Below are 26,839 nucleotides of genomic sequence, written 5' to 3' on the forward strand. Positions count from 1 at the left end.
CCCTCCAAGCCATCACGAAGCACACGGCTGAACATAGCTTGTGACATACCACCAGCACTAGCCACAGTGTGTTGAAAGGTACCGTGGCAAAAAAGTACAGGGCTGCCATTACCTTCACCTTTGATGTCAGTGCTGTTTGGTATGTCTGGCCAGGTAGAAGATGTGGCGCCAACTGCTCCGCCAACTCATCGATCAGTCTCCTGGTGAAGCGGTACAGTCGGATGTTGTCACGTTCCACCATGGTCTCAAGATCCGGGAACGGTCTATGGACAGCTGGTGCTCTGCAGTACAGAGATGGATAAAGTAAGATTATACATTCATCTAGCCATGTGGCACTCACCTTGAAAAAAATCACATGATACAACATAGCAATACACAATGAACTGAGGCGTGTGCTGTTGGTCATGGACACATATGTCACCTACATGCCCATCATCTCACATATCAATTAGACATGTGTACATGATTTCCATGGAGTGCAATGGCAATTCATTGGGCTGTGGCAGAGTACCTATGTACTGCTGTCACATTCAAATCACACAAAACAGTGACATGTGAGGACTGATGTTTCACAGGCATCACAACTACACATGTGCACCGGAATGACATGGCGTATCATGAACATCACACAACCAATCATGAGTCCCACAGGTAGTGGCCCCTGTGGTCCCTACAGGCCATACATGGACATCCCTGAGCCACACACACACAGCATGAATGTTGATGCACAAAGCACATGGTGGATACTGGCTCCCATTGGGCACATATAACCAAAAACATCACAGACACAACATGCACACAGACTGTGGGTGTACATCATGAATGTGCCCATGGATCTTGCTGTGACGTACATAACATGCAAACCTGTACTCATGGTGTATGTGACAGGTCATACACATCTCTAAACTGGTACTGTGTCCATGACTCATGCCCATAAGCGAACACTTGGACATGACATTAGTGAGGTGCACAACACTAAAAGTATTCTGTCCCCTTGAACCCGTGCCCATCCTGGGAGTGGCTGCACCTAAGTGTCACACAAGAATAGCAATGTGTCCCCCCATACACACACAGGTGATGCAGCCTTACATGCCATGGGATGTAGTGTGGGACACAGGCCTGCCAAGTGTCACATACCAGGCGTGACACAGACGCATTTCAGTGTGGTGTTCCCGCATCACTGCGCTGAAATGCATTGTCATGCATTTCCCACTGATCGGCCGCAGGCACTATGGTGACAGCTCTGGAACTGGTGCTGTGACAGAAACTGAAAGCTCCAGTGGCAGCTGCACCATGACGTGTGCACTGCACCCAGCAGGCTTGGGTGGGCTGTCTGAATGGATCGGCAGTGCTACAATGTAACATTATGATTCTCAACCTGACCGCACAGCATTATGTTCTCATGCGACTGACGTCAGGATAGGCATTTGACAGTGGCTATCGCTATATCACCACTCCTAACACATACTTAAAAAAGCGCCGCATGCGCTGCGGGGCTCAGGCAGCAGTACAACATCATGATAAAGTGTTTGGAATCTGCGGTATAATCATCAAATGAATGCTGATCCCCCCCTCTGCCATGAAAGGACCCAACCCCACGGACCGTGGCCTGGAGCCCACAGCACACCACTGAGCTGCTTTGCAGAGCTGAGTCTGATTTCCAGGCGGCGCTGCCTATTGTTGCAGGAGTCAGTCTATGTGCTTCAGGGCATTAATGTAGTGTTAGAGTATAATGACCTACATTGGAGCGCCCTGGTTGCCGGCTGTGAGTGACCTATGTGATTGTGTGTGCCTGAGGTTTCACAATGAATACCCAGTGCATTTCAGTGTTTGCGAGTCAGCTGACTGTGTTGAATAAGTGTTATCTCTTGTATCTTAACTGCGCATGTCTGCTAATGTGCACTAACATTTTCTAAAGTACTGCCTCTGAAACAGTTGTTTTATATTATTATAACACATTTGTTTAACAGTACAATCAGGTTACAAGGGGACCAAGTTAGTGCTCTACCATTTCTGATGCTTTGCAGCAGTTCATACATCATCTTAGAGTTTCTTGTAGCTCAAATGGGTGTAATATTTATTTATTGACATGTTTCATAGTCTTAATTGCTTGTTTTTGATTGTGAGAAACTGTCACTCATAGTCGTGCACATGTCAATCATAATTACACTTAATTTCTGAAGATGTCACACATAGCAATCTGCAACCTTGGTAGCTATGGGGACATGCTGTGCTGTTGAAGGTGTGGCCATGGCAATGAAATCTGAGTGGAATCCGTAGGCAAGTCACACCAATGTGAACCGACGCAGGTGACTAGTATGCAGACGCGCCGTACATGCATGGACAGTGTAGTGCGCACACCTTGTCCATTGACTGCACGATGCGTATGCATTACAGTCACCCGCGTCGGGTCAAATTGACGACAATGGGCTATGCGTGCGCACGGCTCGGTTCATGCATGTATGACACGTATGCAATGTGACCCGACGCGGGTGACTTCCACAGAGACGCGTCATGCAGTTCTGGACCGAGCCGTGCACACGTCTTAGCCATGGATTGTAATCTGAACCGACACAGATGTCCTGTAAGCAGACACATCGTACAGGCATGGACCGAGACGTGCACATGCATAGCCCATAGAATCGTATTGGGACGGATGTGTGTGGTTTAAAAAAATACACATCGTATAGTCAGTGTACCGAGCCGTGCACACTCATTGGCAATGGGCTGTCAATGAGACGGACGCAAATTCAAAAATCGTTCGAGTCGTGCCCTGGACATTCAGTGGGATGCCTACAACAATGTTGCAATCCTAGGTTGTACTGAAGGTGAAAGTTTTGAACGATGCGGAAGATGTGTAGGAGTCTTACAGGATTCATAGAATGCAACGTGTCGGGCCTATCAGTAAGTGGCAATGCCACAGAATCTGCCTCTGCAGTACTGATTTAAGACTGGCAGGCCCCCAGGGAGCTCACTTGCCTGCACAACATGCTACAGGACCACATATCTGATTCTACTGCTGCTGTCTATACTTCCTCTGGATCCTGCAATGGCACATACTCTAGAGAGGGCCCCAGCATTCACAGAGGAGGAGAACCAGGCCCTGTTGGACGGGCTCCTCCCAGAGTACAGCAAGTTGTATGGGAAACCAGGGGAGCAGGTTGTCTGACTAGCAGTAATAGAAGTGTGCACAGCAGTGGGAGGCATATGCACTGAGTACTTTCAGCAACCAATTTATGTGGGTACATGTGATGAACAGGTGTCCTGCTGCAGTAGTGCAGCAGTGCTAGCCTTTAATTCCTAGGCAATGTTACCATGTCAGACCTGCAGCACAAATGCACATTTCTATGTGTGCACTACCTGTGTACCTCATTTAGCTTTATGATGACTACATGTATTTTAAACTGTAAGCAGCACAATTATGTTGCATGTGTGCTAATGTCCTCTTCACTTTGTCATCCTCACAGGCTGATGCCCATCAGAAGCAAGAGATCTGGCTGACCATCGCCCAGGCAGTAAGATCTGTGGGGGTCTACAAGCGCCAGATCCGCAACTGTCAGAAGAGGTGGCAGGACCTACGTGGCTGGACCCAGGGGATCGCAAGGGTCCAGCTGAAGCTGACACCGGACCCTGATCCCCCACATGCTCCGGATTATGGCGGTGGTCTTCCCAGACCTGGATGGGCAACTGAAGGTCAGACAGCAGCAAGGAGGGGGTAAGTTCATGCCTGATCTGTGAACATGTCTGACATGCTATTGGCAGTCTTTTGGCCAGGTCATACTTCCACATTACGTTGGTCTTGGAGTCCTGGACTCATGTCCCTCAATTGTGTAAGTCACACTCCTCATCTGATCCACAGCTGTGGCCCCTACAGTCTGTGACTTTTTTCACTTGGGCACTGTGTCCCTTCAGTCAGCTTTGCTGAGGGTCCTGCACAGCATATGTTACTGGGACTCTGATGTGTTGTTCGTGGTGGGTCTATTTTTTCACTATGCCTGGTCTCTGACATGTGTTCTGTGTGTACCTTTCATATGTGTTCCAATTGCTGGTCTGGCTCACAACATGTGTATGGGTTTTTAAAACACACCCATGCAGCAGGTGAGTCCATGTGGTGTCCTCAAGAGTATGTATAGGAATATGTGTAATCCTCAACTCTGTGTTCTTAATAGAACTAAAACTTTTCTTCTCGATAACTAGGAAATATTTCATTCTACAAGCAGTGTTTATGCAGTTTTATGTAGCACAAACCTGGTGCCTGGTCATTGAAGCACTTTGCATAAAGAAAAAAAAACAAAATAAAAGTAAAAAGGCAATTGGACTAATCAACTCTAGTATGTAAAGGAGAATATGAGCCCTGCAAAGAAGATTGCTGGGCTTCACGGCTCCACCAGGTGAGCGTGGCGTTTGGGGGTTCCCTCAAGGTCCCTTGGTCCAAGGAAGATCGGGAGGCCTGACCCCGGGCTAGGTGACCCGGCGGAGGCCACCGTGGATGAGACTGCAGGTAGGCAAGCCTGCGGGAGGTGCGTGCCTGATGGCCCCCTGAGACATCGCGGCGATCACCGATCAATCCAGGGGCGCGGCCCAATCGCGGGCTGCGGGGGCCGAGGGAGGAATCGGCCAGCAGCTGCGGAGAAGAGACGCCCGGACCTGACCCAAGATGGCGGCCGCCATTGCACAGACATCGTGACCTGTTTTTACGACACGGCGGGGGATCGACAGAAAGCCCGGTAGGACCACGCGTCCCTGCCCCCCGCCCTCCCCATGCTGTGGGTCAGCGAGGGCGCCTTTGACCAGAGAAGGGCACACACAGAGTGGCCCACGCATCGGGGGAGAGAGAGTGTGGGGGAGAGCCGCTGGCGTGAAAGGCTGCCGCGGGAAGACAGCGCACCTAGCGACAGCAGCGGGAGAGTCGCGGATCCTTAATTTTGCAGACTGGAGTGGATGGGCCGAACCTACTGACATTAGGGCTTCCTAACCAAGAGGCACATACACAGGGCTGCCTTAAAGTGATATCCTGCGGGGCCCCTGCTGGGTGTACCGTGTGGGAGGCCAAACATACAAAGTCCACGGTATCAGTGACTGAGAAGTGTGAGACAGGAAGAACCCATAGTACCGGTGTGGACAAGACAAGAACTATACCGGGTATTGGCCCGCAGTCATTCTTCATTTTTCAGCACCAATATATAGACACTATCCAATAACAGACTGGCTCCTGAGCAAAGGGTGTACTGATAGAGGGGCCCAACACAAACGTCTCTGGAACCCACATTGACACCCGCAGGGAGGTAGCGCTACCCTGGCACCATCACGCTTGCGAGTAGGCCCAGAGTCAAGCCAGCGAAGTGTACAAGTGGCCCACGGGGATCGTGTGCTTGTGCATGGCTGTGTGTGTGATAGTATGGACATGTAATTGGGTGTTTTTGTACTAGAGCATGTGATTCTATGTTTGCTCATGTTGGTGCGCGCAGATGTTTCTGTATGTGTGCTTATGTCTGTGCGTGTGATGGTGTGTGCATGTACTTGAGTGTTTTTGTACTAGAGAATGGGATTGTGTGTGTGCTTGTGCGTGTGGATGCTTCTGTATGCGTGCTTGTGTGTGCCCTCTGTTCGTGTATGAGTGTGTGCGCACATTTGTGTGTGCTTGTGCTGTGCGTGTGATGGTGTGTGTGTGCATGTACCTGTGTGTACGTCCTTGAGTATTTTTGTTCTGGAGCTTATGATTGTATGTGTGCTTGTATTTTTGGTAGTTTCTGTATGTGTGCTTCTGTGTGTGCGTCTGTGCGTGTATGAGAGTGTGAGCACATTTATGTGTGCTTGTGCATGTCTGTGCATGTGATGGTGTTTGCGTGTGCATGTACTTGGGTGTTTTTGTACTAGAGCATGGGATTTTATGTGTACTTGTGTTTTTGGATGTCTCTGTCTATGTGCTTGTGTGTGTGCGTATGTGCGCAAATGAGAGTGTGTGCCTACATTTGTGTGTGCTTGTGCATGTCTGTGCATGTGATGGTGTGTGCACGCTGGATTTGTTATTCTCTGGCAGTCACTGTCCTGGAAATTGACTCTAACTGCCAGACGCCTGACCTTCAGATGGCCACCAGTGTTAAGTACAGTCCCCTGCCTGACCCCAAGATGGCTTCCAGAGTGGTCCCCTCCACGTTGTTTTAATTCCCTGGGACAACAATTGGACATTGATCAGACCTTGAATCTATCCCCTAACCTGCTTACACATCAGGACTTGGAACCTGTGGAACTTACCCCAGACTGTAGAGACCAAGAGATTTGGCTGATTCCCGTTGGAGCTACCATTTAGCTAAAGAGGAGATGGGTTGTGGACTCCCCCCTGCCATCAGCTACCCAGCCGGACCTTGGGCAGATTTCCCCTTGTCTCTACGTCCTATCTTCCTCCTACCCCTTTACCCTATCTCCTCACCCTTCCCTGTGCCATTCACCTTGTCCCCTATGTTCTTTAAATGCTTTTCTTGATACTTATGTAATTTCTAACTGATGTAAATTGCAACAATATTGTTCCTCATGTAAAGCGCTCTGTTTCCTTCGGGTCTAGCCAGCACTATATAATAACTCATTAATTTAAATGTGTTCCCATTTAGTATCCTTTCTCTCTCTCTGTCCACTTCCCTAGCTCCTATTCCCTCGCCCCTGAATCTCTCACCTTGCCTGCTAGTCTGCCTAGTCCCATGTCCTTTGTGCCCTTTGACTAAGCACTCCTTCTCCCCTTGTTGGGGAAAGATCCAATATTTATACTCTGGAGTCTTGCAAACCCGCTGAGAGAGTCCACTGCGCCAAGGGAGCCACTCACAGCTGAGGTATGGTATAGCACCCCTTGCCAAACCACTCTCTCTCCCCTTTTTGGGGAAGGATCCAGTATGTACGCCTTGGAGTCTCACATACCCCTCTGAGAGAGTCCACTGTGTAAAGGGAACCTCCCGCAACAGAGATAGAGAAGTGATACCACTTCCCCTGGGATCACCGCTTTCTGGACTTTGGACGTGCTTTGACTCGTCTACCGGTTTGTGTCCCCGTTGCCCTTCCCCTCCTCTTTCCATGCTGTGTCTGTCAACCTCCTCTTCTCTTTCCCCCCTCATTACCCCTCACCTGAATCTTTCCCCTTGACTGCTTTTCCCCTTACGTATTTGTGCTTATTGTCTTATCTCGACCTTACAAGTAACTATGTTGCCATGCTCTAATAACTGTGTAACCTTTGTAACAATGTAACCTGTAACTATGATCTGATGCTCATGCAAAGTGCTCTGATACCTCCGGGTCTAGCCACCGCTATATAAAACCTTTAAAATAAATAAAATGTCACACTAGCCCTGACACCTGCCTACTGTCCAGGCCAATACACAGTAACAGGTTTAACTGGTCAGTCATGCCCACTCCACGGCATTCGGAGACTCTGTACTCACACTCATGTGTATGGACCTACTGATTTTGCTTCCTGAAATGTGCCATCAGGTGTCTGACACAATGTCATGGTGGCGTGGCTTCCTTTTTGTAACAACTGGTGTGTTGAGGATTTTAGTGTCAGCAGGACATCTAAATTGTGACAATGGGGATGATACCTGTGCAACATATAGGGGTGTGGTTAGTTGACTGTGCACAATGCTGTAAGCAACAGTGACTTTCACGCAGCTGTGTGTCATTAGCAGCAGACTGTGTGGTGCACATGTTTAGGTAGTTGTGTTTGCAGTCACTCATATGTCAGATTTTCGTGATGTTGGTTCGTCATAGTCCAAGAACATTGTGTGGCAGGGGACGGACAAGTGCACTTGTCAGCTGCAGAGTTTGTTATGGGCATGACCTATGATTGTGACACAGTGCAGACTGATGTTGTCAGGATGAATTGCCCCATGACATGTGGCAGTGAAGACTGACTTACCATATATGTCTGTGCCAGGGCATTGACTTGAGAAGAGGGATCCTGCATTGGAGTCAGAGGTGCTTCATGCACCCCATTGTGTCATTGACATTCAGGACATGAGGACATAATTGTGTGTGGTGCTGCTAGGAATCACAAGATTGTGAAATGTGACTCTGGGCACACATTCATCCTGACATATGTACTGAGTGTTTGGCATGTGATGTGATGTATGTTCATAGTAATAAACGTCTACATGGTCATTTGCATGTACAACAACTGTGTATGTGGTGCATGTGTGCACTTTGGGTTATTATCAGCCAGCCTGCAACAGACATATGGGTACAGGTCCAGGAGGGATATGGGTGCCATGGTAGATGTTCAGACTGGCTATTGCCCTATGTACACCTGTGTGGGCATTTTGAGCAAATATCAGCTGAGGATGCCAGTGCATGCCCTGTAATGTGCTGTATTTACAGTGCTGTGTGCTGTCAGTGCAGGCGACTAATGTGGGCCTTGTTTTCCTACTTATATACAGATACATCCACGGGAACAGGAGACAGTGCCACAGAACTGGAGGAGCCACAGAGCCAGCCTGGGCCAGTGACTGAGGAGGCAGAGAGACCCAGTGGCACGGAGGGTGAGGGGAGACACACTAAGGAGTCCTCAGCACCATCCACCTCATCTGAGTACCACAGCAGCTTGGAGGATGACTCCCGTGTGGGGGTGGGTGTCAGCAGCCAGCAAACCACAGATAGTGAGGCTGTTCCCGCCTCCACCACCACCCTCCCTTCGGCTCCCATCTCAGAGGTCCATGGCAGCTCCTGTATTCGGGAGCATGTCCCCTTCCTGCCGGGCGCTGCCCTGAGTTTAAAGTGTGTGGGCTTGCTTAAACAGATCCATGTAGGGCAGACATCAATGCTGAGGGTCCTCCATGCACACACCAGTCTGTTGACACAACTGGTGGGTGGGCAACATGCCCCTATGGGTGGGGTGGCATCAGTGATAGGCATCATGCCCCTATGGGTGGGGTAGCATCAGTGATAGGCAACATGACACATATGGGTGCGGTTGCATTAGTGATAGGCAACATGGCACATATGGGTGGGGTGGCATTAGTGATAGGCAACATGACACATATGGGTGGGGTGGCAGTATGGGTTGGCAACATGCCCCTATGGGTGGGGTGGCATCAGTGATAGGCAACATGTCCCTGTGGGTGGGGTGGCATCAGTGATAGGCAACATGCCCCTATGGGTGGGGTGGTGTCAGTGATAGGCAACATGCCCCTATGGGTGGGGTGGCATCAGTGATAGGCAACATGACACATATGGGTGGGGTGGCATCAGTGATAGGCAACATGCCCCTATGGGTGGGGTGGCATCAGTGATAGGCAAAATGACACACATGGGTGTGGTGGCATTAGTGATAGGCAACATGACACATATGGGTGGGGTGGCATCAGTGATAGGCAACATGCCCCTATGGGTGGGGTGGCATCAGTGATGGGCAACATGACACATATGGGTGGGGTGGCATCAGTGATAGGCAACTTGACACATATGAATGGGGTGGCTTCAGTGATAGGCAACATGCCCCTGTGGATGGGGTGGCATCAGTGATAGGCAATATGACACATATGGGTGGGGTGTCAGTATGGGAGGGCAACATGCCCCTATGGGTGGGGTGGCATCAGTGATAGGCAACATGATACATATGGGTTGGGTGGCATTAGTGATAGGCAACATGACACATATGGGTGGGCAACATGCCCCTATGGGCGGGGTGGCATCAGTGATAGGCAACATGCCCCTATGGGTGGGTGGAAAACGACACTAGGTGTGGGCTCCCCACAGTAAGCCAAGCCACTGACTAAATAGAAAACTATATAATTGCCAATACTGTTACATTCACTAAGACCTCCTCTATTTCTCTGCCATTAGAATTAAACTAAATGTGAGTGCAAGACTTGTAATTCAGTCTGAGGTAAATCACTTTTTATTAATGCTTTTTTAGACACATTAGTTGGTTATAATTCACCAATTTCACATTTACAATGAACAATAACAAATTTAGGAATAAAAACAATTGCACTGTCACAAATTCATACTCTGCTCACATACTTCTGTTGATGAACAATTCACATCCCATTCAACATTCTCACATGCATACAGCACCCATACGTTATTTACAATTTCAAAATACAAAATTACAAAAGTTACATATAATCGTCACCAAAAATAAAAAAAATTCAATCTCAACACATTTTTTTTATTATATATTTTTTTCAGCTCTTATGGTGGACAAAATATATTGGTCTACGCGTTTCGAACTCCTATTTAGTGGGGAGTACTCATCAGGACCTCAAAGCTGTGGAGAAGAATGAAAGAATACTTTGTGACTAACAGTGGAAACCTTTCCTGAGACTTCTTTATGACTAGCTGCCCACCACTTCCGACTTCCGCCTCTTACCTTAAACTTGGTTGTGACCTAGCTCATATTGAACCCGGCGAAGTGCACTGTAAAGACAAACCATTGAATCAAAAAGTCACTCTAATGTGCTTGCCAACACCTACTAATTCCCTCACAAAATGTCTACTTCATGAGCCTTAGACAGAAACCACAGACTGAGTGAATTGCACAAACTACAGTTGATGTATACTCACATCACAAGAGTCTTTATCTTGTATGTCTCTGGATGGTGGGTGGCACCTGCAGGGAAACCAAGCCCACTATGAAAAAGGCTGTTTGCTGAATTGTTGTAATCTCTTTATATATTACGGACCCTAATGGTCCACTTACTTGTTATTTCTTGTCCGTCAGATGGACGGCTAACGAGGGAACCTAGGGAGGACGGCATGAACTAAATTAGGGCAACGCACTAGCAGCGGTGAAGTCTCATGAAGAGGTTTTGCGAGGAGGGTGATGTCTCCCTTACCTTTGCGCTTAGATGCGTCCTCCGTCACGCAGCTTGTATCGTAATTGAGATTGCCGGTTCTCAAACGTGTAGTGCTTCCTGGTATAAAGCATCATGGGATTTGAAGTCCTTCGCGTCAAAAAGCGTTTCGTGCTAGTAAAAACGATGCTTTCAGCATAATCCATTCTGTCTGCCGCTTGTTCTAAGGTGTGTGACATATCTTATTATTTCGCCGAGGTCCACATAAATGTCGGTTCCACACATTAATAAGAGGTGATGTACTCCTACGCTGAAATCGGTAAAAACAGAGAATTGTTAGTTGTGTTTGAAAATACTTTGTGGAAAGAGGAAAACGATGTTAATGTGGTGTTATAATAAATGAGGTGTCACACAGTTAATGTCCTTATCGGTGGCATGCTTTGTGATGGATCTGATTACATGGGGATCAGACAGTGCGGTTCAGTGATGTTAATTCTGAGCTTGAAGAGACATGTCCCTGATGGCGTCCATTGAATCCTGTTTGGCAGCAGTGTTTTCAAGCATACATTGTATGGCATCATCATGACTGGTATTCTAGGTATCAGAGATTGATTCTAGTTTAACTTATAAATCTCCGATAATTCGTTGAGGCCATCTACTGCCGTGTTAAATTTCACGATGAGCATTGCTTCTCTTTTAGAGAGTTTTGCGTATCAATCGCCACCTCTGAGGTCGCGTTCAACCTTAGAAATGACCGTCCATTTCAAGTCAGTTTCATCATGATTCATCATGATTCATCAAGTGCCAGTGGTTTACCAAGGGTGCCGTCTGAATGTTTTTCTTGATCCTTGACTTATGTTGTGTAATCCTTGTCCTAAAATGGCAATTAGAGTGGGCTGGGAGGGGTACAGGGATAAGACACTACCTGGTGACTGCATTGCCCTCACATTTAGAACACTAAACATATCCATGAGATTCTACACAGATTGGGTTGTGAGTACGTGATAACTAGGGAAATAAAAGTATTGCCTCTAGGCTACTTCTACCCCCTAAGAATTATCTGCAGCAATATCCTCAGCGAAGCGTCCTAATTCATGCTCTAGTTAATCAATTCAGAATACCAACTCACAATAGATTTGATTTACTTCCATCACTTGAAGACATAGAGTGACTCAATAATGAGGGTAGTACTATAGAGGTAAACACGATCAGTGCAAAGCAACCAAATCCTGCTGAAATGGACTATGTGAGACACAAGGAATTTCACCAAACTAAGATCAATTTAATACATGATACACATGACTCATTCATCCACAACGCCCACCACTCCGCCTTCCACACGCTCGACCCCGTCTGCTCCTCAAGCCCGCGCATCTCCATCATCCACACCACCAAACTCCTCTGGACCGGCCACCGCTGTATCCACTTCACCTTCCAGAAACCCACCACACACCACCGCACCCAACAGATCCCCCGTCGCCGCTGGAGAAAAATCACCGAAGACCAACTACATGCAAACCTCGCTCTCAGCCAACCCACTGAACCCTCCAACACCGATGTCGCTGCTAACAACCTCAGACGCTAGATCAAGGACTGCGCCAACAGCCTCGCCCCACTGAAGAACCCCCCTGTGGTAAATAAATAATTAATTACCGGATCTATTTTTGACTGGATACAATATAAACAGGTAGCTCAATAAATAAGAGTCAAGATTCGAGGTAGCTGGAGTTTGCAGGTTTTAATATAGCATAAAGGACAGGAACAGGACAACCTGCACGGGAATAGGATGGCAGCTGCCGGGGGCAGGATCTGGATGAGCGCGCTAGCTTTAATAACAGTGCATAACATATATATACTAAAACAAATTACATTACAGTCAATACAGTAGGCGTAGCAGTGGGCGGTGTTTGTAGCAGTCGCGAAAGATAAGGCATAAAATGGGTGTAACAAGAGGCGTGTACAGGGCGTATACATAGACATGTGATGTGAACGTAACAGAATATGTCACAAATGGGGCGGAAACATGGAGGGGGCTACCTGAGGAGCTGGGACCTCTGACCTAGTAGTGCGCGCAAACGGGCAATGACGTGTTACCAGGGAGAACTGGGGGCTATGACTTCTGCACTAGAAGAGGAGACTAAAGTCTGGAGTGTCAGAGCGACATGTACCTAAAACCTATCTGGTATCTGATGTTTAGAGAACATGTTGATAGAATCCAAAAGTTATCAGGGTAAAGGCTAACAGACTCTAAGACTGGTGCATGCATTATTCTACATGTAGTGCGTGTTGAGGAATATTCGATGACCATTAATACAGTATTTCTCTTACATGGAGACATAAAGGCTAGACTATGACGGAAACTATTGATGCGATTCAGTAGCTTAGGAATGCAGAGAAGGAGAGCTGGACTGATAACTAGAATCATAACATACTCTTGGCAGACTGGCAGGCAGAGCCAGGCCGAGCCGGGCACTGTGAGGCAGGAAGTAAGTGAAGGGTCAGGGATGCAGGTGGGGGCTGTATCGCTCCTCAGCGAGGGTTCAGGAGACAGGAGCTGAATCTGGTGTCCGGGCCCTTTTGAGGCCTAGAAACGGGGACTTTTACTGAATTAACGTGCACACTGTGAAACGTGGCAACATAGGTTTACATAGGCCTAATACTCGTAGCTTTCACGAGAACTGGAAACTGGCATACTAGAGATGGACACAACTATAATTGCGTCTTTAATCGATCATAAGGGAATACATATGCATATTAATCATGCACATATAACATAGGATGGGGAACACGTAGGGACACAGAACATGGCAAAATTTACTTTTCCACATTCCCTCCTTGTCACTACGTTTCCATCAGGAAACATCAATATTCATGATACCATCTATCATTTCATACAGTATCATTTGCTCGTCTCGAATTGTCTTGGAACGGGACTTAGGACTAGGAATACAGGATGTAGCACAAATGCCACAAATCGCAGGGCCACATTGTAAACAGAGGCAGCAACTGAAAATGATCATTACTGCTATACCTAGAAATGACAATACTTTCCATCCCCAGGCAGAAATTATACTCCAGAGCCAACCGGACCATGTCCAGGTGCCTGGATTCTGGTGTATCTGATGGGCAATTTTATGAAGTCTGGTTATAGCTGAATAAACAGACGGCGCGTTATTAGGAATGAAAATGCAGCAACTAGATCCGATGACTCTACATGCTCCTCCTCTATCAACCAGTATGACGTCAAGAACGAGACGATTTTGGAGCACGACAAATCTCATAGCAGATTGCTCTTCGGTTAAGTTACCTAGAGCAGAAGTAGTCTCATTCACTACTGCTTCAAGGGTTCTGGTTAACCTACGGATTAACTTACTATTCTGGATAGGTCCTATAAAGAAGAAGAAACCTTTATTGAAGTCTGTATACTGTTCTAGAGTAGTTTCAGTTTGATCGACAATTGGGGACTCGATCTCCCTTCTATGTCTAATGTGTACTAGATGTGTGTTTCTATGATAATCAGATGGGGCTAGAAAAACTGGTGGCAGTAGGAAGGCAATGTAACATGTTCCATCCCAATCGAGGGGCAGACGAACATATGCGGTCTGACCACAAACAAAATAAGAATGACGTGAGGCTTTGAAAATAGATTTCCCACTGTCACTATACTTGACAATAGTAGCACAATCACTGTGTCCTACATGTGCGGAACCATTCTTTCTGACACATAATTCGCCTTTGACTGGCAGTACTGAAATAGCAGGCAAATCTGGAGTAGTATCAGACTGAACATTCAGGACCATGAAATTCGAAGAATAATTACCCAAATCATATACTTCATTTTCTAGATCTAACCCGGTTCTATGGGTGAGACCTTGCTTGTCTGGAAAACATGTTCTATTCAGAAGGGACATATCAGTTGTGGATGACGTTAACGTGGACCATGCTCCACACGAACCATTATGTGAAAACGGATAAGGAAAGAGTGGCAGAACTCCCTTCGGTGTCTGGAAAGGGGGGAGTCGACCACACACCCAACAATTAGTGGCATTGCTGGTCTGGTGTGAATAGTGTAACATTCTGATAAACGTGTTATTACGCATAGCGAGACGATAGGATAGCTCATGAGGAGGCAGATCACTAAATGTGTGCTCTACTGTAGCATTAGAATACTTATTTACATGAGAAATTGGAAAACATAAATGTAATGCATAACTTGTGCAGATAACCATAAGGCTTAGAAACAATATGAAACTTAGAAAAACGATACATCTGATAGAGTTTTGACTAACTCTCTCACTATGGGGGTCTATCTCATACATGTCAGAAACCTGTCTAACCGTTTCACCCGAGGGGGACTTAGACAATTAAACTGGCTGACTTATTTTACTAGACCTGAGTTTCTTTTTATACTCCTGCTGCGGAGTTTCCTCTAACAGGGGAACTTTTGATTCAGAGTCAATTTTTAGGCAGTCCTTAGAAATGTTCTTGGCAAATGTTTTTATGCGACATCCATGGAATTTCTTGACGTGAGACAGGTGGACCCACCCCTTGCGGCCTTCCAACTTCACGGCCGTGCGGGTGGTCAGAAGGACAAGTCGTGGCTGCTTCCAACGAGGTTCCAGCGGACTTGAACGATCAAAGTTCCTTACAAGGACTAGGTCGCCTGGAATGACCTCATGCGGTTTCACTTCGGTATTGTCTGGAAATGCAGCGGCAACCTGTGAACGACAAGAGTGTAGGGCAGACATCAAGGAAGCTAGGTAATCTGTCAGCATATTACTGGAAACATCTGTAATACTTCGGGGTCTAGGTGTACCCCACATATTTGGGGGGCGGCCGAATACGACCTCGTACGGGGACAGACCTGATCTGGAATGTGCGACCATGCGCATAAAAAATAAAGCGACTGGCAGGGCAACTAGCCAGTCTACACCTTTCTCTTTACAAACTTTGGCAATGCGGATTTTTAGGGTCTGATTATGTCTCTCTACGAGACCGGCTGCTTCAGGATGGCACACACAATGGAACTTCCACTGGTACCCTAACAGAAGGGACACATGCTTCATCAACTCTGATGAGAATGGCTGGCCGTTATCTGAATACACGACCCTAGGGAGTCCATAACGGGGGAAAAATTCACGAACCAACTGCTTGGCAGTGGTCGCGGCTGTGTAATCTGGAACTGGATATGCTTCTGTCCACCTGGACAAAGCGCATACAACTACAAGGACATACTTGAAACCTCGACATCGCTCCATCTGGATATAATCCATCTGGAGGACCTCAAAAGGGTGGTCAGGAGGCTGGAATCCCCCTTGTTCCACCGGGACACTTTTACCTGGATTGAACTGGCAACATATCATACAGGTACGGACTTTCTGCTTGGCTGCAGCTCGTAAATGCTTGTTGAACCAAATGTTCTGGATACTGTCTAACATGGCTTTTTCTCCTAAATGTGCAGGACTATGTGCGGTATTGATAATGACTTGAACCATTGAGTCGGGGAGAAACCATGTGGCTTTTCCCCTCGTCAACCATCCCTGATCTGTCTGGACCCCTCCTTGTTCGGACCATTTCTTGATTTCATCGGGAGTAGCATGTAACTGTCATACAAGTAGTCTGATCTGGAGTGTGTGTCAGTGTCGTGTTAACTGGAATGTCTGGTGTCTGAGCTGTAAGCTTGGCTGTTCGATCTGCTAGATCGTTACCTTGGGAAATAATATCAGTGACTTTCGTATGTGCTTTGCACTTCATGATAGCGATAGCTGTCGGTAAGTGTATTGCATCTAACAGAGCTTGAATGAGGAGACCATGCTGAATCTTGGTTCCATGAGAAGTCATAAAACCTCTTTCTTGCCAGAGCACTCCAAAGTCGTGTACGACTCCGAATGCATAACGTGAATCTGTGTATATGTTAACTTTCAGGTTCTTGGCACTTATGCAGGCTTGGGTCAGAGCGACTAGCTCTGCGGCTTGAGCGGACAGGATATCAATACGGTGTGTCTCTATAACTTCAGTGTCAGTAGTTACTGCATACGCGGCTACTAGTTCTCCTGTACTTGTTCTCATACATGAACCATCCACATAAAGTGTCAGGTCGGGATCTGGTAATGGAATATCTATCAGGTCTTGTCTTGGCTTTGTCATGGTGTTAACAACTTCCACACAGTCATGTGTGGCAGGATTTGAAGTAACTGACGGTAACAGTGTAGCAGGGTTCAGAACGTTGCAGCGTCTGATTTCTATGTGTGGCTGGAACAGTGTCAATTCATAACCTGTTAAACGTGCAATTGTCAAGTGCTGAGTCTGTGTTCGGTTTAAAAGAACTTCCACGGAGTGTGGAACTTGTACTGTCAGGGAATGACCTAACACTATGGAATCACTTTGTCTGATAGCTAGTGCTGTGGCTGCAACTGACTTGAGGCACGCAGGCAGAGCCTGGGCTACTGGATCTAATGTGCTAGAAAAATAAGCACAGGGCTTGTATTGTCCTGCTTGATCTTGTGTGAGAACAGATAATGCTGTACCATCACGTTCTGTGACAAAAAGTGTAAAAGGCTTACTGTAGTTCGGCGTAGCTAGAACAGGTGCTTGGCATAAGGCTTTCTTTAATTCATTAAAAGCAAGTGTATGTTCAGATGTCCAAGGGAGGACAGTCGATACGGCTGCCTCCTGTGTCGTTAACTGTATCAGTGGCTTGGCTAGAAATGCATACTGAGGAATCCATTGTCTGCAATAGGAAGTGAGGCCGATAAAAGCTCGTACCTCCTTCTGGGTCTTGGGCTGAGGAAGACTCGCTATTAACTGGATACGGTCAGGTGTCAACTGCCTACCCCTCTTGGACAGTAAGTGGCCTAAGTAGATCACTTGCTGGACACAGAATTGTAATTTGGAAGGGGACACCTTGTGCCCCTGCTCGGCCAGAAAATACAGAACTGTAAGTGACGCTCGCTCGCAGTCACGTTCAGAACGGGCTGTGATCAGTAGATCATCGACATACTGGAGCAGGGCAGTGTCAGTTGGCATGTGAATATTGTCTAGTTGTCTCTTGAGTGCTTGACTGTAAATGCTAGGGCTTTCTGTGAAACCTTGAGGAGCTCGTGTGAATTTATAGCTCCTTCCATTTAAACAGAATCCGAAAAGGAACTGGCTGTCTGGATGAATGGGAACACTGAAAAATGCATTCTTGAGGTCTATGACAGTAAAGAACGTGGCTTCAGAATCAATGGCTGTCAATAGGGATGAGATATCTGGGACTACTGGGTACTGTGGTATGATACATTTATTAAGTTCTCGAAGGTCAATCACTAATCGATATACTGGAGGTGCATTTGGATCAGTACGTTTCATAACTGGAATGATAGGAGAATTACATACATTGGAGTCAGTTTCTACAACCACTCCTTGGGCAATAAGCTCGTCAATAATTTTGGATAAGGCTGCTACAGCCTCAGGTGGCAATCTGTACTGTCTGATTCGTGGCAAGACTATACCTTGTTTGAGAGTCACACGATGGGGTGTGATTTGCATAAAACCTACATCAGTTGGACCTTGCGCCCATAGATGCTGCGGGACATTCAGTAATCTTGGATCAAAATCACGTAATACATAGTGACCTTTAAAGTCACGTAAAAACAATCGGACTCCTTCTGGGGAGCAGCATATAATTGCACCTAATTCTTTCAATGTCTTGATGCCTAACAAATTTTCTGGACATGACTTTGTAAGTAACAAATCAGTAGTTCGGGACAATGGACCTACTTCTAGAGAAACTGGTTTCGAAATCTCGTTAACAATTGGCTTTCCTGAAAATCCAAGGGAAACATTTCTTGAGCCTGAGAGCGGAGCCCCTGGAACCTCGTCATGACTGATAGTAGTCCTACTTGCCCCTGTATCAATCAGAAACTTTCTGTCTTTCCCCAATACTTGACTGTGAACATAGGGACCCTCTTGATCTACAGGTATCTCGATGAGAGGCAAGCCTACCTCCCTCTCTAGGCTGTTTCATGAATACTGTTGATACTCTGGATACTCTGCCTGGGCATACTGGTACATCTGCTGTGTAACATGCTGTGTTGCAGCTATAGGCTGCGGTGCTGGAACTGTCTGTTGTGCATTCTGTGGCGACTGAGAAGTCTGTGAAACTTGTTCTTGTCTAGGCGGACGTGGTCTTTCTTTAGTCTTACCGGTAGCTATGTTGTGTTTCAGAACTGCACACTCGTTTATAAAATGACCTGGCTGTTTACAATAATTGCAGGTCCCTTTAACAGGAACTGCAGGATGACTGGCTTGATTCGTACCCCTCTTCTGACTGTCTTGAGGAACAGATTGTGCAACTAGTACTTTCATTTTCGTATCTTTCATACGTCTCCTTTCGTGTTCTTGCTCTTCCCTGAATCTGTTCTGGTGGTACTGGAGCATCTGGAGCATTTGGGACGGGGTATTAGCTTGCCAGGTACTTTCGACTTTCAATACTCGGTTTTTAACTTGTGGACTTGAATTCTCGACTAGTTTAGTAACAAAAAGATGAGGGTATGACTCGCTACTTGTCTTCAAACCACTGTTAATAATAAAACATTTCTCGAATCTAGAATAAAAATCACTAGTGTCTTCGTCTTGTTTCTGTTTACAGGCTGAGATGGCATCCCAGTCTTCCTTTTTCGTGACTAGTAATCTTGGCAAAACTTGTATCAATAGCTCAGGTAATTCTTTACATTTGTCTCCTAGACCGGTACCTGGTACTCGTATATTATCTTCAGCTTCTAGAGCTGCCCAATCTATTTTTTTCTCTCCCACCTCCCATTCTTTTTCCTTGAGTTTTTCATATATGCCCGCAGGCAACAGGACCTTTAACATTTTAATGATATCTGGATACGTGTATTCTCCCATACGGAGCATGTCTTTTAATTCACGGTGGAACCCTGCTGGATCTTTGTCGTGACAGGGAATTAACTTCTTCATCTCTAAGAGTTCCATCTTTGTAATCGGGGTGTAAACAAATACTCGTTGCATTTCACCACCCGCTGTTCTAACTGGATGTACTTCTCGTAACGGATGCTGTCTATCTATGTAGAATGGTTTACTGTCGGGAGGTGAGACGTGAACAAAATGCGGATTCAGAAACGTTCGGTATTTGTGGCGCTGTTCTAGAATGATACTAATTAAATCAGTACCTAGACCTTTCCATCTATACTGGAGTAGCTCGTTCAGAACATCATGTAACGGACCTGGATCAGAATGCTGACCCTCATACAGTGTAATGAGGTGCTGGATCATATACATACCCACCAGTCGCTGCTCGGCTGGGGGCAGTTTCAGAAACATTTGTGCCACTATTTCGTCTGGAAAAGTGGTAGAATCAGTAGCCCATCGGACTGCTGATCGGGCTAGTTCTTGTTCATGCATGGTACTAAGTTCACTATAACCGATTCGTGATTTCAGAATGTGATCGGTAACTTGAAATACTTGCTCAAGAGAACCTTGTTCTGGTGCTGGAAGAGAGGAAACTTTCTTGTGTTCTAGACGTGAATGTCGGTCGGAAAGTCTAGTTCTACCTACATACGCTATTCTGGAAGGATTCTCGTCGTCTACCTCTTCAGTAGAAGAGTCATTTTCTTTCTCGGTTGCTTGTGTTGCTTCTCGTTTCTCGTGTAACTTTATTATTTCTTTACGGATTTTCTTGTACATACTCTCTATACTACCTAGTGTCTTGTGTCTTCCCTCGGCTATATGATCACTCCATTTTGTCAGAACTCTCATTTCGGTCGGATCTTTAGTCGGATAATCTTGTTCCCTTATTAGACAATTTATTAGAAACTTTAAAAGCATGAGCTGGGTCTCAGCTTTCCTTTGAGACATGGCTTCGCCAATACTTTCTGGGTCTGTTCCTGTACGAATGAAACGATATATTCTGTCTAGATCTTCTTTCATATTCAGTAGGGTGTCCAAATACTCGGTCACCCGTCTTACACGCAATGAATATATGACCATATTATCATCGCCTGGGACTGGATCATAACGGCATTCGGTAAGAGCTCGCTTGATATCTGCAACGGACTGATGTTTGGGCGTACGCTGTAACGCACGTTCATGTAACTCGACTAACGTTACACGTTTGTGTGGCGGCGGGGTACCAGGAGGACCTCCCCCGCGGCCCCTAAACTGGAATCGTCGACTGATACTCTTCGTGCTGGCAGAGTGACCGATGTAGCGGGTACTTGTACTGTAGGCTGGACCGGGGGTACCGTAACAGATGCTGTAACGGGTGCCCCGGTGGCTGGAGGAGCAGGAATTACATTATTTACAGGAGCAGACGGAACAGGATTTGCGTACTCTGGGACTGTATCGTCCAAATAGGACGAGAGAAAAATATCAGCTGCGGTCGGTTTGTGACGTAGCTTGGTCGGAACCAGTGATGGCGGGAAATTACTGGATGCCTCTGGGGTTGCCTTTGGCAAGCCCTCGGCAAGAAGAGGGTACATACCCTTAATAAGGGCATTCCTCTGTCTGTCTGACTGTTCGGCTTTAACTCGTTCACCTATTTCTATTAATTCCCTTTCTTGGGCTTTCTCTAGGGATTCTCTACTTAATTCTGTTTTTCTGAATTCTTTTTCGGTTCTTCTATGAGATTCTTTGCGCCATAACTCGATGGCATCTTTCTGTGACTGTCTGGCTTTCTTTTTCCATAATGCCTCTTCTACTCGCATGATGCACTCGGCATCCCATGTGCCTGATACAGGCCACCTATATTTCTCTTCGAGATGTCTGGTATAATCAGACCATAAATCTAGATATATTATGGCACTTAAGCCATGCTTATGATACATAAAATGACCTGGACTGTCCCTGGGCGGGACAGGGACTGCTTCCTCGAGCAGCCCTTTTCTGGTTTTTAACTGACGTAACTTAGAGAACAGAGGCATGATTTAGACTGGGATCTAGACACAATACAATACACAATGAACACAATAATAACTTGGAAACAGATCACTCATACCACGACATTGAAAACACATGAAATAACATTTAAAATAACAGTTCGGACAGAAACATTACCTGGAATACTTGAGAACAGAACACATGAATTTCTCGAGAACAAAACTCACTAGAATTACTAGATGCACTGCTGGAACAGTACGAAACATACCGGTCCCATAAAGAGACACGTCAGGACCCGCATCCACCTAGGTGGACACTTCGTGTTGGATTTGCGTACCCAAACCCACGGACCAGAGACAAATTAATTGACCCTGTCTAGATACTACCCCAGCAACGGTACTCACCGGGCAGCAAGAACGGAAGGCCTCGGACTGGACTGGACTGCTACGACGACGGACTACGAACTTCGGACTTCAGTTACGGGTGGGCCTCCGGATACCTCGGACCTTGAACTCTCGGCTTGGGCTCTGGTCGGGACTCGCCGCGTTCCTCCACCGCCTCGTCTGGACGCTGGACCGCAACCTCCGTCTCCTCCGTGGGCCTGAGGGATACTTGAAGCAGAAATATCTGCACGTGGCCGGTATGGTTCCGTCACGGCTGCAGAGGGTCAGGGGGCTTGCGTGGCTTCTCCGGCGCGTGGGGAAAGGGCAAGTCCCTATTCGGGCGCCATTATGTGGTAAATAAATAATTAATTACCAGATCTATTTTTGACTGGATACAATATAAACAGGTAGCTCAATAAATAAGAGTCAAGATTCGAGGTAGCTGGAGTTTGCAGGTTTTAATATAGCATAAAGGACAGGAACAGGACAACCTGCACGGGAATAGGATGGCAGCTGCCGGGGGCAGGATCTGGATGAGCGCGCTAGCTTTAATAACAGTGCATAACATATATATACTAAAACAAATTACATTACAGTCAATACAGTAGGCGTAGCAGTGGGCGGAGTTTGTAGCAGTCGCGAAAGATAAGGCATAAAATGGGTGTAACAAGAGGCGTGTACAGGGCGTATACATAGACATGTGATGTGAACGTAACAGAATATGTCACAAATGGGGCGGAAACATGGAGGGGGCTACCTGAGGAGCTGGGACCTCTGACCTAGTAGTGCGCGCAAACGGGCAATGACGTGTTACCAGGGAGAACTGGGGGCTATGACTTCTGCACTAGAAGAGGAGACTAAAGTCTGGAGTGTCAGAGCGACATGTACCTAAAACCTATCTGGTATCTGATGTTTAGAGAACATGTTGATAGAATCCAAAAGTTATCAGGGTAAAGGCTAACAGACTCTAAGACTGGTGCATGCATTATTCTACATGTAGTGCGTGTTGAGGAATATTCGATGACCATTAATACAGTATTTCTCTTACATGGAGACATAAAGGCTAGACTATGACGGAAACTATTGATGCGATTCAGTAGCTTAGGAATGCAGAGAAGGAGAGCTGGACTGATAACTAGAATCATAACATACTCTTGGCAGACTGGCAGGCAGAGCCAGGCCGAGCCGGGCACTGTGAGGCAGGAAGTAAGTGAAGGGTCAGGGATGCAGGTGGGGGCTGTATCGCTCCTCAGCGAGGGTTCAGGAGACAGGAGCTGAATCTGGTGTCCAGGCCCTTTTGAGGCCTAGAAACGGGGACTTTTACTGAATTAACGTGCACACTGTGAAACGTGGCAACATAGGTTTACATAGGCCTAATACTCGTAGCTTTCACGAGAACTGGAAACTGGCATACTAGAGATGGACACAACTATAATTGCGTCTTTAATCGATCATAAGGGAATACATATGCATATTAATCATGCACATATAACATAGGATGGGGAACACGTAGGGACACAGAACATGGCAAAATTTACTTTTCCACACCCCCACAGAGACACCAGCAGGAGGGCCAGCTGGTTCACCCCAGAACTCCTTGATTCCAAGCAAGCCTGCCGGAAACTAGAAAAGAAATGGCACAGTGAACAAACTCCGGACAGCCACGCAGCACACAAGGACGCCGTCCGCAACCACCACCACCTCATCAGGGCTGCCAAAAAGACCTCCTTCAAAGACCACCTCAACAACAATGCACACAACAGCAAAAAGCTCTTCAACATCGTGAAGGAACTCTCCAACTCCAGCTCCAACACTAACGACATCCCGCCATCGCAAGCCCTGTGCGACTCCCTCGTCACCTTCTTCCACTGCAAGATAGCTGACATTCACGACAGCTTCAACACCCAGACAACCCCAACAGACAGCAACACAACAGACCTTCAGCACACCATCGAGCATGTCCCCTTGCTAGCCTGTACCAGTGTGAGCATCGATGACACCATCAAGACCATGAGCACAATCCACTCTGGCTCTCCGTCAGACCCATTCCTGCACCACATCTTCAACAACCAAACAGCTCCATCGCACCCCACCTACGCAACGTCATCAATCTCTCCCTTGAGACCACGACCTTCCCAGACAGCTGGAAACACGCCGAGATCAATACCCTACTCAAAAATTCCAAGGCAGACCCACGAGACCTCAAGAACTTCCGACCCATCTCTCTGCTCCCCTTCCCAGCCAAGGTCATTGAGAAAATCATTAGCAGACAGCAAACCGATATCTCGAAGAGAGCAGAATCCTGGACTCTTCCCAGTCAGGGTTCCGTAGCAACCACAACACCGAGACCGCCCTCATCGTCGCCACCGACGACATCAGGACCCTGCTAGACAACAGGGAGACTGCAGCACTCATCCTCCTAGACCTCTACGCGACCTTCGACACCGTCTGCCTCCACACCGCAGGGATCTGAGACAAGGCTCTGGAATGGACCACCTCCTTCCCCTCCGGCAGAACCCAGAGCATCCTCCTCCTCCTGTTCCGTTCCGAAGCCTCTGAGATCATCTGCGGCGCACTCCAAGGATCCTCCCTCAGTCCAACACTGTTCAACATTTACGTGGCCCCGCTCGCACACGTCGCCCGACAGCACGACCTCAACATAATCTCCTACGACAAGGACGCTCAACTGATCTTCTCCATCACCAAGGACCCGATCACCGCCAAAGCCAACCTCCATGAAGGAATGAAGGCCGTCGCCGACTGGATGAAGATCAGCCGTCTGAAGCTGAACTCGGACAAGACAGAGGTCCTCATCCTCGGCTCCAACCTGTCAGCCTGGGATGACTCCTGGTGGCCAACGGCATTGGGAGTAGCCCCGACCCCCACCGACCACGCACACAACCTGGGAATCATTCTCGACTCAACGCTCTCAATGATCAAGCAAGTCAACGCCGTCTCCTCCTGCTTCAACACCCTCCACATGAGCCGCAAGATCTACAGATGGATCCCGACAGATATAAGAAAGACAGTCACCCAGGGCCTCGTCAGCAGCAGACTCGACTAAGGAAACACCCTTTATGCGGGAGCTCCGACCAAGCTCGTCAATCGACTACAACGCATCCAAAACGCCTCGGCACGACTGATCCTCAATGTACCACGACACGGCCACATCACCCCCCACCTGAGAAACCTGCACTGGCACCCCGTCAACAAGAGGATATCCTTCAACCTCCTCATCCACACACACAAGGCACTTCACAAGACCGGCCCAGCCTACCTCAACAGATGGCTCTCCTTCTACACCCCCAACCGCCAGCTACGCTCCGCCGACCTCTCACTCGCCATCGTCCCGCGTATCCAAAGAACATCCACCAGCGGGAGATCCTTGTCCCACCTCGCCGCCAAGCCCAAGATATGGAACACCCTCCCACTGAGCCTACGAAAGACCCAAGACCTGCTGACCTTCAGGAGGATACTAAAGACCTGGCGGTTCGATCAGTAGCAGCCCCATCTCCCCCCAGTGCTTTGAGACCCTCGCAGGTATGTAGTACGCTTAACAAATGACTGATTGATTGATTGATTGATTGATTGATCCACCAAAATCCTAGGTCACCAGGGAACAACCAACCTAATATCCTTGATAAATGTGATCATACAGGACACAGAAACCCAGAGATGGGAGCATTGACAAAAACTACTAAGAATTTATCTCCAAATTCATTAAACAGCTCCCCTTATCATTCTAGCATACATTTGCTTGAACCTAACTATAATACCAATAAGAACCAAGGAGCAAGTAGGACCTGTGTAAGGAACATATTTTCTTGGAATGTGGCTAGACTAGTTTCCAAACTCACCAACCCAGCTTGGCTTGAATTCATACAGAACTTTGATGTATTTTGCTTACAAAAAACTTGGGCGGACACCGCTCATCATATTAACTGGTATAAAACATCCTTTAGCCCGGTGATGTCTACTAAACATGGAAGGAAGAAGGGCGGTTTATGTACTTACATCTCTTATAGATTGAATACTAAAAAGCTTGAACTTATGGTTACCAACACCTATTATCAGGTTTTAAAGATGCATGTGGATAGTTTCTACTGTATAGTTCTTTTGAATTTTATAACAATATTCCAGCAACACAGACAGAGATAGTCTTGAGGCACCTTCAAAATGATTTGGCTAAATTCCAAAAGGAAATAAATAAGGATTTGTGTGTAATCTGGGGTGCGGACTTTAATACTGCCTTGTGTGTTCATGCTGAGGAAGGCATTTGCGGCCTAACATATGATGAAGATAATGACACTTGCCACTTCTCACGTTCTCGCCTGGGTAGGAAAATAAATTACATTAAATATTCTCTAGACTTGGGCTATGCAAATTAACCATGCTTTCCCCCATACCGTTTAGCTTTACATATAATGGATGTGGGGCGCGTAGCACTATAGATTTTGTGCTAGTCTCAAATAGACATGCCCATCGGGTACTCAATTTTATAACCCATTCAGTTGCCTTTAGTGACCACTTCCCGATCAGCTTCTCCCTGGATATGCCAACTAATATGATAACCAAAAGGCATCACACAAAACATCTAGTACAGTATATTGCCCGTAATAGAACAAATGGGTACACAATCAAATGGGCGGGAGTGGAAATACCTAAGTTTACCAGGTCACTCCTAAGCAATCCTAAAAACGATTTAGCAACCTGCCTTGATTACATCGTCACAGGTTCTGATATTCTTAATTCATTCCAGAATATCTCCATGGCCATAAGAAAGAATCTCCAGTTAGGGCATAA

This window comes from Lissotriton helveticus, chromosome 4_1 (genome assembly GCF_964261635.1).
Source record: "Lissotriton helveticus chromosome 4_1, aLisHel1.1, whole genome shotgun sequence".
NCBI lineage: Eukaryota > Metazoa > Chordata > Amphibia > Caudata > Salamandridae > Lissotriton > Lissotriton helveticus.